This window comes from Monodelphis domestica, chromosome 1, assembly GCF_027887165.1.
Source record: "Monodelphis domestica isolate mMonDom1 chromosome 1, mMonDom1.pri, whole genome shotgun sequence".
NCBI lineage: Eukaryota > Metazoa > Chordata > Mammalia > Didelphimorphia > Didelphidae > Monodelphis > Monodelphis domestica.
This window is the reverse complement of record NC_077227.1, coordinates 153,379,732-153,397,028: the sequence shown is the minus strand read 5'-3', so window position 1 is coordinate 153,397,028 and position 17,297 is coordinate 153,379,732. Positions and strand designations below refer to the sequence as shown.

The 17,297-nt window shown below is 38.3% G+C and overlaps 1 long non-coding RNA gene across 3 annotated transcripts; it reads right to left on the bottom strand.

Annotated features, from left to right (window-relative positions):
• Positions 1-8,927: 8,927 nt before the first annotated feature.
• LOC130457866 (uncharacterized) lies at positions 8,928-14,244 on the bottom strand. Of its 3 annotated transcripts, none has more exons than XR_008917114.1 (3): positions 13,885-14,244; positions 10,109-10,652; positions 8,928-9,640 (listed from the first exon to the last, which is right to left on the bottom strand). It is a non-coding gene; the product is annotated as an uncharacterized LOC130457866 (long non-coding RNA). The 3 variants fall into 3 exon arrangements; XR_008917113.1 differs by lacking the exon at positions 13,885-14,244 and adding an exon at positions 12,744-13,154; XR_008917112.1 differs by lacking the exon at positions 13,885-14,244 and having other exon boundaries at positions 10,109-13,154.
• Positions 14,245-17,297: the final 3,053 nt, after the last annotated feature.

Below are 17,297 nucleotides of genomic sequence, written 5' to 3'. Positions count from 1 at the left end.
TAATCTTTTATGTACTTTTAAAGTTTGTATTTCAGAACCAAACAACTCCCTTTTAGTAGGGTGCTTTGCCAACTTCTAGTTCTGTCTTATATAGCTAATTGATGGACTTCGATATTTTAAATAAAGTTCAAGCACTAGCTGGACTGGACAAATCTTGACAGTGAGGGAGGAGAAAAACTAGAATAGTTGAATTGCTCATCAGGACCTCTACTGAGGCTGAGTGATGTCAGGAGAGCCAGCTATATTTATTCATTTTTTTTAAACTCTTACCTTCCCTCTTAGAATCAACACTGCATATTGGTTTTAAGGCAGAAGAGTGGTAAGGGCTAGACAATGAGAGTTAAGTGACTTGCCCAGAATCACACACCTAGGAAGTGTCTGAGGTCAGATTTGAACCCAGGACCTCCCCTTTCTGGGTCTGACTCTCAATCCACCGAACCACCAAGCCACCCAGCTGCCCTCTGTGTTCATTCATAATGGACATAGTGCTGTGCCTGGAGTCAGAAGTTCTCATTTTAAATCTTACCTATGACATTAAGTAGCTGTGTTACTCTGGACATGTCATTGAATCTCTTTGAAACTCAGTTTCCTCTTTGTAAAATGAGAATGAAAATACATTTGACACCCATTTTACAGCTCTGTTGTGAAACTCAAATGATATCATGTATATGAAAAGCACATTGTTTTACAGTGCTAGAAAACAATAAGCTATTACAATAATGATGATGTGAGCAGGATGCAACATAACGAATCCACTTTGGGAAAGGAAAGGGGTAAAAGATGTCACTAAGAAATTATTTGCTAAGAAGATAGACTGGTCCCATGACAAGAATGAGGGTGACGGGTGGTAGATAGATAGAGGGCTCTACTATCCCTCTAGTAATAGCAGGGGAAAGCAAAGAAGACTTCCAGTATGGGGGTGGATCTACCTGAGGGAGACATAATGGTATTCCAGGTCAAAAAGGACACAGGAAATTCCTTTCTGCTCCCAGAGAAGAACATGCCCCTTGGACTTTCCCCTAGCTCTTCAATTAACATACATATGCACCTCCCAGTTCTACTCCAAGATAAGCTTTGGGTGGTATCTAGTCTAATCATCCTTTGAATTGCACTGATCATCCCTTGAACCCCCCAACCCAATGAATTACCTCATTACTGGTTTACCCCATCCTCTTCTGTTAAGGTCTGTTGTCAAAGGAGCAGAAACCCCCCAGACCCCGGCTCCTTAGGGAGGCAATGTCTACCCTTGCACCTGTCTCCTGGCTGATCAACATTGCTTCCAAAGAAATACCTTTTAATTTTTAAGCTAAGTTTTAGTGTCCTACAATCTTGCAAAGCACAACCTGTCCTGAACCTGGGGTTTCACCTCAAAGCTCTCCCACAACAATGGGAGGACATGAATAAGTTACCTAGCATGGGGCAGGCACAAATGGACTATATCAATAGAGGAAACTCCTAAATCTCATTATGAGATATCATACATCTTTTTGAGTAATTGAAGATGATGATGGTGATGTAATGAAAGAATGTAATACATATCAATATAGTAAATATTTTACATATAATATATCATACCATATTATATAAATGTATTATATATCATATACACCCACACAGATATGATATGTGTGTATGACAGTTAGGGCACCAAGTGACTCAATGGATAGAGTGCTAGACCTGAAGCCAAAAAAATTCGTCTTCCTGAGTTCAAATCTGGTCTCAGACATGGACTAGCTGTGTGACCCTGGGCAAGTCACTTAACCCTGTTTGCCTTAGTTTCCTTATCTTCAATTAATCTGGAGAAGGAAATGACAAACCACTCTAGTATCCTTGGCAAGAAAACCCCAAAATGGGGTCACAGAGTCAGACATGACTGAACAACAACAACAACATGGCAATTCCTTCCTTGATCCCCTGCTCTGAGGAAATCTGTCCACTTGGGTTGCTATTTGGCCCTTAGCCCAGATGCTGACAGATGTTCATGACATGAGGCAAAGTGTTTTCACAGAACTTACCAGGGACAATGTGAGCAACTAGTAAGAAAAGGCAATGTACAGAAAATTAAAAGGAAGAAGGCAAAATTTCAGGGCAAAATATTCCTTATAAGAAAAAATTTGAGTTAATGAAGTTTTGATTTATGATTCAAACCTATGACAAAGTCAGAGTGGCTGATCACCAGCCTACAGATGTAACAGTTAAAAGAGAGGTTGCCTTAAACTGTGATTGCGAAAATATGGTTTCAAGACTTTGAATAACCAAAAGCATAAAAATAATTTTTAGTGTCTTGATTTTATATCAAAATGAAGTGGTCGCCATGGGGAAAATTCCCAAATATGAAATACCCAAGTCCGCTGGGTTTTATGGAGATTTAATTAATACAAATAAAGGAATTAAGAAAAAGGAGAGAGAGAGAGAGAAATATAGTATGAATGGCCTAGGCCAACATGGCCTAGGCCTAAGCTCTAAGAGAGACCAGTCAGTCTTTAATCCGCTTACCACAATATCTTTTCCAAGCAAAAATCTAGTGTTCAGAGAGACCCTCCAGTTTACCTTCTGAGCTGAACTAAGTTCAGTCACTGAGAGAGAGAGAGAGAGAGAGACCCAGTAGCCTCCTCTGACTCCTGACCTCCAATTCAGCTTTGGCAAGCTGAACTTTTTCAGAGGCCTTTCTGACCTCCTTTTAAAGAGAATTTCCTCCTATGTCACCTCCCCTAAGTTCTCACATCTACCAATCACAGTAGACGTTTTCACAGAACTGACCATTCTTAATTCACATCTTTTTTAGTTCTCAACTTCTCTGGGTAGACTAAAACTTCTGAGTAAGTTCACACCTCATTGCCCCTTGCAAGTTTGCAAGTTGCTTGACCTTTTAGTGATTAATTTGACCTTCATAGGTACTTAGCACCCTTTTGTATTAGATCTAAAAATAGACTGAGCTTAAGGGCTTTTGCCTCACTATAAGTATGGGTTAAGTACTTTTCATTGTTCAGTAAGGAGTTTACAACTTTATCTTCCCTAAAGTATGCCTAAGTATGGGTGGAGTAATGTAAAGTTCTCAATACATTCCTGATCAAAGTCCCTTCATTGTTTTAAAATGGGGAATGGTCCTAACCAAATGTTCTAAGGTAGAGTCAGAATTTTTAAGATTCACAAGTCTGAGAAATTTTAAGATTCACAATCTCCCCTGATGATCATTAGGAGACTAGTCTCCCCATTAATCATTTAACATAATCATCTTGTAGTCCTAAACGCACTTCTAACTACACATGCAGACAATATTCAATTTTCTAAGAGAAAATTAGAGTAGTGAGGGAGGAAATAGAAAAGAAAGAAAGCAAAATCAATGTTTTACTAGGCGCATTGTGTAAATCTTGAAATTTCTCAGACTTGTGAATGTTAAAAATTTCCCCATTGGGGAATTCTCCATTGGAATAATTCCCTACTGGGAACATTCCCATTTGGAAAGTGAGAACTCTACTTGGATCAGAAATGGGAAGACCTCTACTCCACTCATACTTAAGACTGCTTTAGGGGAGAAAACTCCTTGCTGAACAATGCAAAGTACTTAAACCCATACTTAAGCTATGCCTATTTTTAGAAAGAGGTGCTAAGTACCTATAAAGTTCAGGCAACTTGTGAACTTACAAGGAGCAAAGAGGTTGAAAACTTACTCAGAGCTTTCCTGATGTGAATTACTCAGAAGTTTTAGTCTACCCAGAAAAGGTGAGAGCAAGATGTGAATTAAGAAGGTGATAACAAAATGTGAATTAAGAATGGTCTGTCCTTTGAAAAACATCTACTGTGATTGGTGGATGTAAGAATTTAGGGGAGGTGACAAAGGAGAAAATGCCCTATATAAGGAGATGAGAAATCTGAGTAAGAAAAAAAACAGTCAGCTAGGAAAGGCTGAATTGAAGAGGCAGCTGGGAAAGGCTGCCTTGAAGGGTCTCTCTCAAGACTCTCTCGGGGACAATTCAGATTGAAGATTGAGCTAGTGAAGGCAGCTGAGATGATGCTGACCTGGTGTCACTAGATTCTGTGCTTGGACAGATCTTGTGGTGAGTGATAAAAGACTGACTGATCTCTCTCTCTTAAGATTCAGGTCTAGGCCATGTTGGCTTAAGGCCCTTCATACTTATTCCTTTCTTTTTCTTTCTTTCTTTCTCTTTCTTTCTTTCTTTCTTTCTTTCTTTCTTTCTTTCTTTCTTTCTTTCTTTCTTTCTTTCTTTCTTTCTTTCTTTCTTTCTTTCTTTCTTTCTTTCTTTCTTTCTTTCTTTCTTTCTTTCTTTCTTTCTTCTTCTTTCTTTCTTTCTTTCTTTCTTTCTTTCTTTCTTTCTTTCTTTCTTCTTTCTTTCTTTCTTTCTTTCTTTCTTTCTTTCTTTCTTTCTTTCTTTCTTTCTTTCTTCTTCCTTCCTTCCTTCCTTCCTTCCTTCCTTCCTTCCTTCCTTCCTTCCTTCCTTCCTTCCTTCCTTCCTTCCTTCCTTCCTTCCTTCCTTCCTTCCTTCCTTCCTTCCTTCCTTCCTTCCTTCCTTCCTTCCTTCCTTCCTTCCTTCCTTCCTTCCTTCCTTTCTTTCTTTCTTTCTTTCTTTCTTTCTTTCTTTCTTTCTCTTTCTTTCTTTCTTTCTTTCTTTCTTTCTTTCTTTCTTTCTTTCTTTCTTTCTTTCTTTCTTTCTTTCTTTCTTTCTTTCTTTCTTTCTTTCTTTCTTTCCTTCCTCATTGTATTATTAATTAAAGTCTCTATAAAAACCCAGTTGACTGGGTATATTCATAATTGGGAATATTTCCCTGGCGACCACCTTATATTTGATTTTAAATAAGACACTGTAGTGAAAACATATTTTCTGCGGTCACAATTTACTCACCCACTCTTATATCTACTACAATTTAAGTCTTCAACCATTTTAATTATTACAATTTATATCCACAATTCTTTTAAATACAACAATTGACAGAAAGCCAAATTAGGGGCAGTCCCTTTTGGCATAAAAATGTACATTTACAATAAATGTTCAATCAAACTTTAGTTCAATCAACCATATCCAAAGTTCATTCTTGATCTTCTTGATGTAGTGTGGATTTTGTGAGATTTAAAATGGTTGTGGTCTTAAACTGTAGTGATTAAAATAGTGGAAGATATAAATTGTGATAGATATAAGAGAGAGTGAGTAAATTTGACCGCAGAAATATGTTTCACTACAGTGTCTTAGGTTTTAAAATCAAATATAAGGTGGTCGCCAGGGAAATATTCCCAATTATTCAAATACCCAAGTCAATTGGGTTTTATAGAGATTTTAATTAATAATACAATGAGTAATCAAAGAAAGAGAGAGAGAGTAAGAAAGGAATAAGTATGAAGGACCTCAAGCCAATATGGCCTAGACCTGAGTCTTAAAAGAGAAATCAGTCAGTTTTTTAACACTCACCACAAGGTCTGACTAAACAAGGATACTAGTGACACCAGGCCAGCGTCCTTCCTCAAAGAGTCTTCCAGCCAGAGATTGTTTCAAAGGGCTTCTCTCAAGAGCCTCCAGAGCTCCTATCCCAGAGGGACAGAGCCCCTCAGAGGAGCTCCTCAAGGAGCTCTCCTTCAGAATTAGATTTCCTCCAAGAGCACTTCTCCTCAAAGAGATCTATCTCCAAGGAAAGAGCCCTCAAGCATCAGTCCTCAAGGAAATGAGTCTCTCAGAATGAGATCCTCCAGAATGAGAATCAGAAATCGAGATCCCTGAATGAGATCCAAGCTCTTATTTTTAAGGGCAAAATTTCCTCTGTCACCTCCCCTAAGTCCTTACATCTACCAATCACTGTAGATGTTTCTAAAGGACCACCCATTTTGAATTCACAGCTGAGTAGTTTTAATCTCTTTAGTAAGTCAGAAAAAAAATGCTGCTGTGTCGACAAATTTCATTAAGAAAAAACCTCTGAATAAGTTATTACCCTTTTAGGTTTAAGTAGTTTACAAGTTGCCCCACCTATATGGGTACCTAGCATCCCATTGTATCAATTTAAAAAACAAGCATGACTCAAAGAACTTCCTGTCCTTTCCATAAGCATGGGTCAAAGCACTTTCATTGTTCTGAAGGAGTTTTCTGTCCTAAAGCAGTCTTAAGTAGGGTGGAGTAGGGATATTCCCAAGGCAAGGAGTTTTCACACTTAAGTAGAATTCTCACTATCTGCTAGGGAATTTTTTTAAGTAGAAGATTCCCCAATGGGGAAATTTCCAACATTCATAAGTCTGAGAAATTTTAAGGTTTACAATTTCTGGCATCTTTCTGCAATAATTTATTATCTGGATTTAGGAGTTAACAAGTTTTTTCCTCGAAGATCTTTCTCTCAAACAAAATCAAAATCTTGGATTTTTATAGAAATACAATCTCAAAAAAAATCAATTAAAAACACTAGAAAGCATAGGAATAGAAGGGTCATTCCTAAAAATAATAAACAGTATATATCTAAAACCATCAACTAATATGATCTGCAATGGGGATAAACTAGATGCATTCCCAATAAGATCAGGAGCGAAACAAGGATGCCCATTATCACCTCTATTATTTGACATTGTACTAGAAACACTAGCAGTAGCAATTAGAGAAGAAAAAGAAATTGAAGGCATTAAAATAGGCAAGGAGGAGACCAAGTTATCACTCTTTGCGGATGACATGATGGTCTACTTAAAGAATCCTAGAGATTCAACCAAAAAGCTAATCGAAATAATCAACAACTTTAGCAAAGTTACAGGATACAAAATAAACCCGCATAAGTCATCAGCATTTCTATATATTTCCAACACAGCTCAGCAGCAAGAACTAGAAAGAAAAATCCCATTCAAAATGACCTCTGACGAAATAAAATACTTAGGAATCTATCTCCCGAGACAAACACAGGAACTATATGAACACAACTACAAAACACTCTCCACACAACTAAAACTAGACTTGAGCAATTGGAAAAACATTAACTGCTCATGGATAGGATGAGCCAATATAATAAAAATGAACATCCGACCCAAACTCATTTATCTATTTAGTGCCATACCCATTGAACTTCCAAAAAATTTTTTTTACTGATTTAGAAAAAAACCATAACAAAGTTCATTTGGAATAACAAAGGATCAAGGATATCCAGGGAAATAATGAAAAAAAAATACAAAGGAAGGGGGCCTTGCAGTCCCAGATCTCAGACTATGTTATAAAGTAGCAGTCATCAAAACAATTTGGTACTGGCTAAGAGACAGAAAGGAGGATCAGTGGAATAGATTCGGGGTAAGTGACCTCAGCAGGACAGTATACGAAAAACTCAGAGAACCCAGCTTTTGGGACAAAAATCCACTATTTCATAAAAACTGCTGGGAAAATTGGAGGACAGTGTGGGAAAGATTAGGTTTAGATCAACACCTCACACCCTACAGCAAGATAAATTCAAAATGGGTGAATGACTTGAACATAAAGAAGGAAACTATAAGAAAATTAGGTGAACACAGAATAGTATACATGTCAGACCTTTGGGAAGGGAAAGATTTTAGAACCAAGCAAGACTTAGAAAGAATCACAAAATGTAAAATAAATAATTTTGACTACATCAAATTAAAGTTTTTGTACAAACAAAACCAATGTAACTAAAATCAAAAGGGAAGCAACAAACTGGGAAACAATCTTCATAAAAACCTCTGACAAAGGTTTAATTACTCAAATTTACAAAGAGCTAAATCAATTGTACAAAAAATCAAGCCATTCTCCAATTGATAAATGGGCAAGGGACATGAACAGGCAGTTCTCAGCCAAAGAAATCAAAACTATTAATAAGCACATGAAAAAGTGTTCTACATCTCTTATAATCAGAGAGATGCAAATCAAAACAACTCTGAGGGATCACCTCACACCTAGTAGATTGGCTAACATAACAGCTATGCAAAATAATGAATGCTGGAGGGGATGTGGCAAAGTAGGGACACTAATTCATTGTTGGTGGCATTGTGAATTGCTCCAACCATTCTGGAGGGCAATTTGGAACTATGCACAAAGGGTGATAAAAGACTGTCTGCCCTTTGATCCAGCCATAGCACTGCTGGGTTTGTACCCCAAAGAGATAATGGGGAAAAAGACTTGTACAAGAATATTCATAGCTGCACTCTTTGTGGTGGCCAAAAATTGGAAAATGAGGGGATGCCCTTCAATTGGGGAATGGCTGAACAAATTGTGGTATATGTTGGTGATAGAATACTATTGTGCTAAAAGGAATAATAAAGTGGAGGAATTCCATGAAGTCTGGAAAAACCTCCAGGAAGTGATGCAGAGCAAAAGGAGCAGAACCAGGAAATCATTATACACAGAGGCTGATGCAATGTGGTACAATCAAAGGTAATGGACTTCTCCATTAGGGTCAATGCAATGTCCCTGAACAATCTGCAGGGATATAAAAAACACTATCCACAAGCAGAGGATAAACTGTGGGAGTAAAAACACCGAAGAAAAGCAACTGCTTGACTACAGGAGTTGAGGGGATATGACTGAGGAGAGACTCTAAATGAACACTCTAATGCAAATACTAACAACACGGAAATGGGTTTGAATCAAGTACACATATGATACCCAGTGGAATCATGCGTCGGCTATGGGAGAGGTTGGGGGGGGGGGGGAAGAAAAGAAAATGATCTTTGTTTCCAATGAATAATGTTTGGAAATGACAAAATAAAATAATGTTTTAAAAAAATAAAAAATCTTGGATTTTAAATTAAAATACACAGAGTAGTGGAATTTTTGACATCAGTTATCGTTTTAAAAAATATTTTATTTATTTATTTTTACATATTACATTTAATAATAAATTTCCACATAATTCCCAAGTTATAATGTTATGGGGTTCAGATATGTACCCCTGGGGTTCGGGAAGGATACCTTTTGCAATAATGCAAGACTCCAAAACTTAGCTTAAAAATAAAAAGAGAAATTTATTAATTTAGAGAGTAATGTTGAGAATGGCCAGGAGGATGGTACAGGTGGAACAGCAAGATGGAAGGCTGCTCCTTGGGAGGACAGCATGGATGGAAAAGCTATCACCCTGGGAGGACAGCATGAATGGAAAAGCTGTCCCCCAGACAACATCAGTGCTGGCGACTTTATACTCTTACTGGCGACTTTATACTCTTTACAACAGGTGCTATGTCATGGTGTAGAGGTGACTTAGAGTGATAAGCCCTCAGGCATTTGGTGGGGTGGGGTGGTCATCTGACTAGGGTCTGCCTGGAGGCATAAAGATTCATCTCTTTGTCCCTCTTAAATCTAGAGGACTATCAAAGAGGATAAACATCTCAGGACCCTAGGGGGGTCATTGGGTATTTCTAGGTTCAGAGTCAGTAGGATGCAAGGAAGCGAGGGAGTTTCCCTTATAATAGTTCGCCTGGGTTTCTGGGGTTACAGTGCCCATGTCGTCTCCCCACTCTCCTAATATATAAGGGAAAAGGGGCAATGGTCTCAGTATTCTGTAACTTCTTCAGAGCTGAGAATGAGTGTAGAGTTGTCCCTGCCTAATGTTAGGAGAGAGAGGTATTGACTGTAGGCCATGTCCAGAGCATCAGGCTGGGATGGTTGCCAAGGTTATGGTGGCATCTGGTATTCAAGTGGCTCCCATGAATGGTTTTACCCTAGAAGCAATTAGAGAGATGACAAGGTTACAAATACAAGGTCCACATATCCCACATGGGAGTAGCCAAAACTAGAGTGGTCGCTAATCTCCTTAAAGCCTCAGGTCTTGAATATACCTCAGAGGCACTGAGACCTTGGGCTAGAGTCCTGGGGTTCTCTCCACTTTGGGGGTGCTTCATACAGACCCAACAGTTAGAGGGACTCACTTTGGCTACTGCTTCCCCAAGCTGAATCAGAGAATTATATGTCCAGCTGGCTGGGTATGCATGATTTAAAACATAGGAGAAGACCCAAAATTTAAGGAAAGAAATAGTTATGGTCAGGTAGTAAGGAGCTAAATTAAAAGGGGTTAAGATAACAGGGAAGGAAAGGCTATGGGCACAGGGTCTTAGGGACATATCCTCAGTGAATGCCTGGGGCAAACACTAGAACACCAGATAGTAGTAGTAGTAGTAGTCTCTCAGTACCCGAGGATGACGATTGTCTTTGTGCACTTTCATCTGTGGTGTAGATGAGTGTGCACAAAAACACTTGTGCGTGAAGGAGATTTAAGTGGAAAAGTCGATGCACAGAGACAGTCCCACTCTCTGGGCGTTGGAAGCCTGGGTCCAGTGGCACGAAAAGTCGTTACACCTGGAGACTTCCTCAGCTGCATTGGATGGCCATGTTGTCTTTTGTGCTCCAACACATCCTAAGCACTCCACAGTGCTTTGCTGCGTCGCCATCTCAGCCGTTGAACCTTTTTATTGGTTTCTTCTGTCTGTTCAGCCGAAGCAGTCTTCACATGCTGGATGAGCAAAGCCCTGGTTCACCAGGGGTCAATGACCCGATGGCTACCCTCACAAGGTTTAGCCGGCCTGTCGAAGCCGTTGCCCGGGGTGTGGCCGCTGCCGCATGCTAGCAGCTACTAGGAGCCACTAGTGAGAGCTGGGTGTCAGGTGAGGGTCAGAGGTTGGAGAGCTGCCCTAGGAGGGCACGACAAGCCCTCCATACCAGAGATACTACTCCTTCCTGAGAACACCAGATAGAAACAGAAAAAATTAGTACAATAGCAATTGGCATTACACATTTGCTTTTGGGTATCTTAGCCAACAGACTTCTTCAGAAACCATATTCTGAAAGGAATAGATCCCTTTAGGAAATCAGATTCCTGAGTTGTTTGCAGAGTTGGTATGTGATGTTTCTGTTAAAGAATATCCTTTTGCAAAGTACACATTAACTATAACATCTATAACCACTTGCGCAACAATATTTTATAGATTAATTTCTTTACTCCAGATTCTGGGGAAAATTCAGGAGATCTTTGAGCTATTCCAAGCTGAAGATCCAAATTTCAATTAAGGCTGTAAATACAAGCCATCAATTAATAAACTTCACCTACTTCTCAAAGTATGTTCCCTAACAGTTTGAGAATGTTCAATTAAAACCTAATAGGTTGTTTGGGGAAATGGAAATTTAATTTTCCAATTTGTATTATGTGCTGATTATGGGAGTTTGTCATGAAGGAAGAAGGCCCAAAAGGGAAAATATTTCCTCAAGTCACAAAGGACACAGTGAGTGGCTTCATGTACAAAGCAAGGCTGTCACTGGCTCAGGCCATTATTGTTTCACTCAAGGATTAGCAGCCTAGATGGTTAGGAAAGTCCAGTTCAAGGTGAGCCTTGGGTTTCCTTCTCTAACCATCCTAGGACTTTCTCTCTCCTTAGAACACTTTGTCGCTATTGGATCCTAGAAATCTTTTGCCTTAGGAGACAAGTCTTACCCATTTCAGCTGAGAGAAGTTCTGCTTATCAGCAGTCCAGAAACAAATTTCCATACCCTCAAACAAGCTTTTCTGATCATTTACCCTCTCTAAGGATTCCTTAAAGCCTATGAGTCTACATTATAGCAATTATTCTTACATATTTTGGCAATAATTAATTTATCAAAATTTAGTCATAAAACCTGAACAGGAATGTTGAATTCATTAGCTCTATAGTAAATACAAATCAGGGCTAGATCAAATCCTGACCTTAGGCCATCTGAAGGAACTAAGACAAGATCAGTCAGGAATCTCTCTAAGGAATTTTCAGAGAAATTCTAGAATTATTTGTGACTTTACAAAACTGCATACATTAATTCTAGAAATTATCCCTAAGTTAAAGATCCAATTATGGGAACAGAACATCTATCTGTTCTCTTTCACCTTCTCTTTCTCTCTTTTCCTTCAAAACCCTCTGCTTAAAAAGCAGAACACAACTTCCATTCTTCCTTCACAAACCTGCATACTCAAGCTTTATGGACTTTAGATCAAAGTCCTTCTTTCTTCTGAATTCAAACCCAACATACCTTCTTCACCTTCTCTGACTTGCTTTTACCATCATAAGTCAAACAAACATTCCATTGGTATCACTACAATTGCTAATTGGTAACCAAAAGAATTCTGATTTAAAGGATTACATCATTGAACCATCTTTAGCACAGGGCTCATCCATTATAAATTTCAGTTCATAGAACAAATTGGTAAACTGAGGTGACCACTGAGTATTGAACAAAATCTATGGTAGAGTCAGGTTTATAATGAGCTTTTGTTTACATCCAAACAATATTTAAAATACATATTTCAGCAGCAACTCACATAATATTTCAAAAAAATTTTTTCGTAAGTCATTTAGTATTACAGGATCTATTTTAAATTTAGAGATTTGAAACCTTTTAAGGACCATAAACCTTAAAGCAAGCCTTTTGACAAGCAGGCTGATTACCTGTTTTCGAGACCAAGAAGTTAAATGTAATAATAAAGTTAGTCCAACTTAAATACACTGGGATGAAAACCATTGAGAAGAAAACCATTTGATAATTTTAAACAAAAACCCATTTTTTGGTAAGTTTAAACACTTAAACCCATTTTTCCCCCTTTAAACCTCTTATGATAGAAAGATAGATACAGATGAAATGCAGTTTTCTTGAGGCTATACTGCTAAAACCTATTTTACAAAACCGATCTGTGGTTTTTCTATCCAAACTGAAATTTCACTGTCTGACAAATTAAAATTAGGATGTTATTTTCTAAACCCACATATATACCTGATCACAATTTTGAAATAAAATACCAATAAATACCTCTAATAGACAGATTTAAGCATTACTTCTTTCTGGCTAGCAGACAGGGAAAGGAGATTTATCAGGTCTTCTTATCTCTCCTTGTTTACCTCAAAACAGAAGATAATTAATAGGTTGTTCTACAAGTTGAAAAAAAACTTAGTTTTAAAAGTGTAAGACATTTAAAAATCCCCAAAATAGAGGTGTCTCACCAGTTGTCTTTCTGTTCAGAATCAACCCTCTTCCTCCCTGCAGTAGAGGAGAAGGCAGATCCGATCAGTGAACTGAAAGCTTCCCGGTTTCCTTTCCCCATCTCTGCCTGGATTTCTCATTGGGCCCTTGCCTTAAAATCCAAGTAAAGAGTAGAGTTTGGAGAACTGGGAGCCTAGTGAGGGAATAAATCTAAAAGGTAAGGAGCTTCTGTCCATAAAATATGTCCAATTGCCACCTGGTGTTAGAATTTAGGATAACAAAAAGTCAATTTCCTCATTTTTCCCCTTGATGGTGCTCAGCTATTTAACATGAGAGAAAACAAACAAACAAAAAATCCAACTGAATTTTCTCTCAGGCTGCTTAGACTTGATCTCTTCCCAATAGGAGAGGCCTACAAGCATGCTTCTCCTTTTGTCTAAATTGGATTGGCTAATCCCTATCTGGCTTGATCTCAAGCTGAAAAAATATTTCAGTTATAAGTAGAGGATGGTATTACAATTTTAGGGTGCCATGGATAGGCCATGCCTCTTGCTTACCAAGGATGTAACGTGGCCAGTCAACATTACAAAAAGAAATTAGTTGCTTTTTCTTTAAGCTGTTATGTGCCAATTTTTCCCCAATTTTTAAGTATACACTCCAAAGGGGAATCTCGGGGTACTCTCTGTCTCTGTCCCATTTAGATGTGGAATGGCCAATTCCACACTGAAGGGTCAACAACTGTACGTCCACAGAGGTTGCCCGTCCAAGAGCACTCAGTTTAACACTAAGGCTAGACTTCCCACACACCAGAATGTCTTCCAGTATAGAATGGGAAGCTGATTGATAGACCCCAAAATCCAGCGGCCAGACTGATCTGGGGCCGATGGGAGAGAGAGCACGAAAGAGTTCCCACAAAGATATCATCCAAAAGATGGGGTTTACAAGAGTCAAAGAAAAGCCTCCTTCCTACCTGAGAAGCTGTGTCCTCGTGGATGATCTGGGGTACAGTAGTAGCTTTCAGGAGAGCCAAAAACATTGGGAGCCAAAATGTTATGGGGTTCAGATGTGTACCCCTGGGGTTCGAGAAGGATGCCTTTTGCAAGAATGAAAGACTCCAAAACTTAGCTTAAAAATAAAAAGAGAAATTTATTAATTTAGAGAGTAATGTTGAGAATGGCCAGGAGGATAGCAAGGTGGGACAGCAAGATGGGGAGCAGTTCCTGGGAGGACAGCCTGAATAGAAAGGCTGTTCCCCATGAGGACAGCATGAATGGAAAAGCTGTCCCCCAGAGGACATCAGTTCTGGCGACTTTATACTCTTTACAACAGATCTATGTCATGGTGTGGAGGTGACTTAGAGTGATAAGCCCTCAGGCATTTGGTGGGGTGGGGTGGTCATCTGACTAGGGTCTGCCTAGAGGCATAAAGATTCATCTCTTTGTCCCTCTTAAATCTAGAGGACTATCAAAGAGGATAAACATCTCAGGACCCTAGGGGGGTCATTGGGTATTTCTAGGTTCAGAGTCAGGAGAATGCAAGGAAGCGAGGGAGTTTCCCTTATAATAGTTGGCCTGGGTTTCTGGGGGTACAGTGCCCATGTCAATATGATCAAACTTATCTCCCTCCCTCCCTTCCTTTCCCCTTCCCAATGCTGGCAGGTAATTCAATCTGGCCTATACATGTATTATTATGCAAAACATATTTCCAAATTGTTCATTTTTGTAAGAAATTTAAAAAATCCCAACCCCCAAACATAAACCCAAATAAACAATTGAAAAAGCAGATGCTTTCATCTACATTGACTCCAATACCTCATATATTCTTAAAGACCATTGAATGTTATAGAGAGGTTTCCATTTTATTGGTGGAAAAAGTACCTTTTGCTAGCAAAATTACAGATCCTTAAAGTGCTGAAGTATGTTAGTTTCATTATTAACCTAACAATGGCAAAATGAGGGAAAAAACCACCCTCTCTGACTCTGGAATTATAGAACCCCAGTTCAAATCCTGACTTTTCTACATATAGCCTTTGCAACCTTGAACTGATCACTTATCCTCCCTTAGCTTCAATTTCCTTTTTTTTTTTTTAAACCCTTACCTTCCGTCTTGGAGTCAATACTGTGTATTGGCTCCAAGGCAGAAGAGTGGTAAGGGCTAGGCAATGGGGGTCAAGTGACTTGCCCAGGGTCACACAGCTAGGAAGTGGCTGAGGCCAGATTTGAACCTAGCACCTCCCATCTCTAGGCCTGGCTCTCAATCCACTGAGCTACCCAGCTGCCCCCTTCAATTTCCATTTTTATAAAGTGGAGAAGTTGGATTAGATGACATCTGAAGCTTGTGACCTCAGGTTCTGCTGTGAAATGTTTATACAGCACCAGTAACCTGAGAGGAATCTGCTACAACATGATGGCACACACCAAAAGTATTGTCCCTGCCCTTAAGAAATTGATACAGCAAAACAGTAGGAGCCAAACTATCATAATGAATGGTTCCTTCTCTAACATTGGTTATTATTTTTTTTTATCACATCTCTCTCTCAAATACCCTCACCTGAACTTTTCTTCTTTTTTTTCCTCTCCAAATTCCATTTTCTTCTCTTTTATTTTCCTTTTTCTATCAAAAGATGAAAATTTTTACCAAAGGCAAATTCACATTTGAGTGTTTGGGAGCAGTGACCAGTTTGGAGATGCTTGTGTTTGTGCTTGTGAATCTTATCCTCACCAAGATATTGAGCAGCTTGATAATAGTTATTGGGTAAAGAAGCACATTGGTACAGAATTCCCACATGTAGCTCTGTTTGTCTTATTTTAATGCTTTATTAATTTTTTTTGTTTTTATATTATCTTCATTTCACCACACAATTCTCCTAGTTCTCTCTTAGGGAGGCATCTCTTAAAACAAAGAATTTTAAAAATAGAAGGGAAAAAAAATAAACAGCCCATCAAAACTGACAAGTCAATCAAGTATAGTGTACCATTATGTGTTATGTTCCACATGCCTAGTCCACTGCCTTCAAAAAGAAGTGGAAGAAGTGTGTTCTCATATATTTTCTTTGTGGATCAACTTGGTCATTATAATCTCACAGTATTTTGTTTCAATTTTGGTTTTGTTCCTTCTATTAAAGACATTGTATACACTATTTTTCTCATTCTGCTTACTTTGCTTTGGATCAGTTCATGCAGATCTTTCCACACTTCTTTGTATTCTTTATATTCATTATTTCTTAATGAATAGTAACTTTCCATTACATTCACATACCACAACTTATTGTGCAAAGGAAATTTACCCTCCTCCCCTTTCCCGGGTCACACAGGTGACATTATCTACTACCTGCATACCTGGCATGAGCCTGAACTTGACCCTGAGGCTAGGACAGGACAAAGGGAGCAGGAAGTTATAAAAAAGCATTGAGCAGGAAGTTTCTCTCTCTCTCTCTCAGATTAGGGCCCCCTTTTCTATCTCTCTTTCATCTTCTACCTATCCAAGTAATCCTAATAAATTTTATTAAAATATAAGAACTGGGTCCTATTTTAATCTAACATTATTTAATCATTTCTAAATTGATGGTCATTTCCTTTGCTTCTAGTACTTTGATATGACTAAATATGCTGGTACATATTTCTTGGTATTTATTGAACCTTAATTTTAAAAATAAATTTTATTGATAAATTTTGTTTTATATTAATTAAATTTCCTCCTTTATGTCTCCTCTTTGCTCCTTGCAGAGAACTACCTTATATAATAATTTATTTGGAAGAAAAAGAAAAAAAAATGATAAATTCATCAAACCTGACAAAACATATAGTGTTCCCACACTTGTGTATCCCTGATCTCTGCAAAGGTGTGGGAATGAGGTGTTTTCTCATTTCTTGTCTTTGAGACTAAACATGTTCTTTATAATATTGCAACATTAATTTTCTATTTTTTGTAGTACTTTACATTGTCATCATTGTCTTATAAGTCCTTCCATGCTTCTCTGTATTTGTCATATTTGTTGATTTCCACAGTACAGTAATATTCCATTTCATTCACACATTACAATTTGTTAAGACATTATCCAACAAATGGGCATCAATTTTATTTCCATTTCTTTGATTTGACAAAAAGTACCGCTACAAGTATTCGGCTATAAATATAAATATTTATGAGATCTTTATACCATCTGACACATGGGATATGTAACTTGCAATGGGATCTTTAGGTTAAAATATACGAACATTTTGTTCTGCTTATTTTTAACTAACTTCAAGTGGTTCAAGGAGAAGAAAAGGAGAGGGTCAGGGAATGATATGATTTTCTTGACCTGAACACCATAGAGAGAGTCCTGGAACCCGGAGTTTCTCAGGAAGTGTCTTATCCTCAACAGTACCCTAGTATTACCAC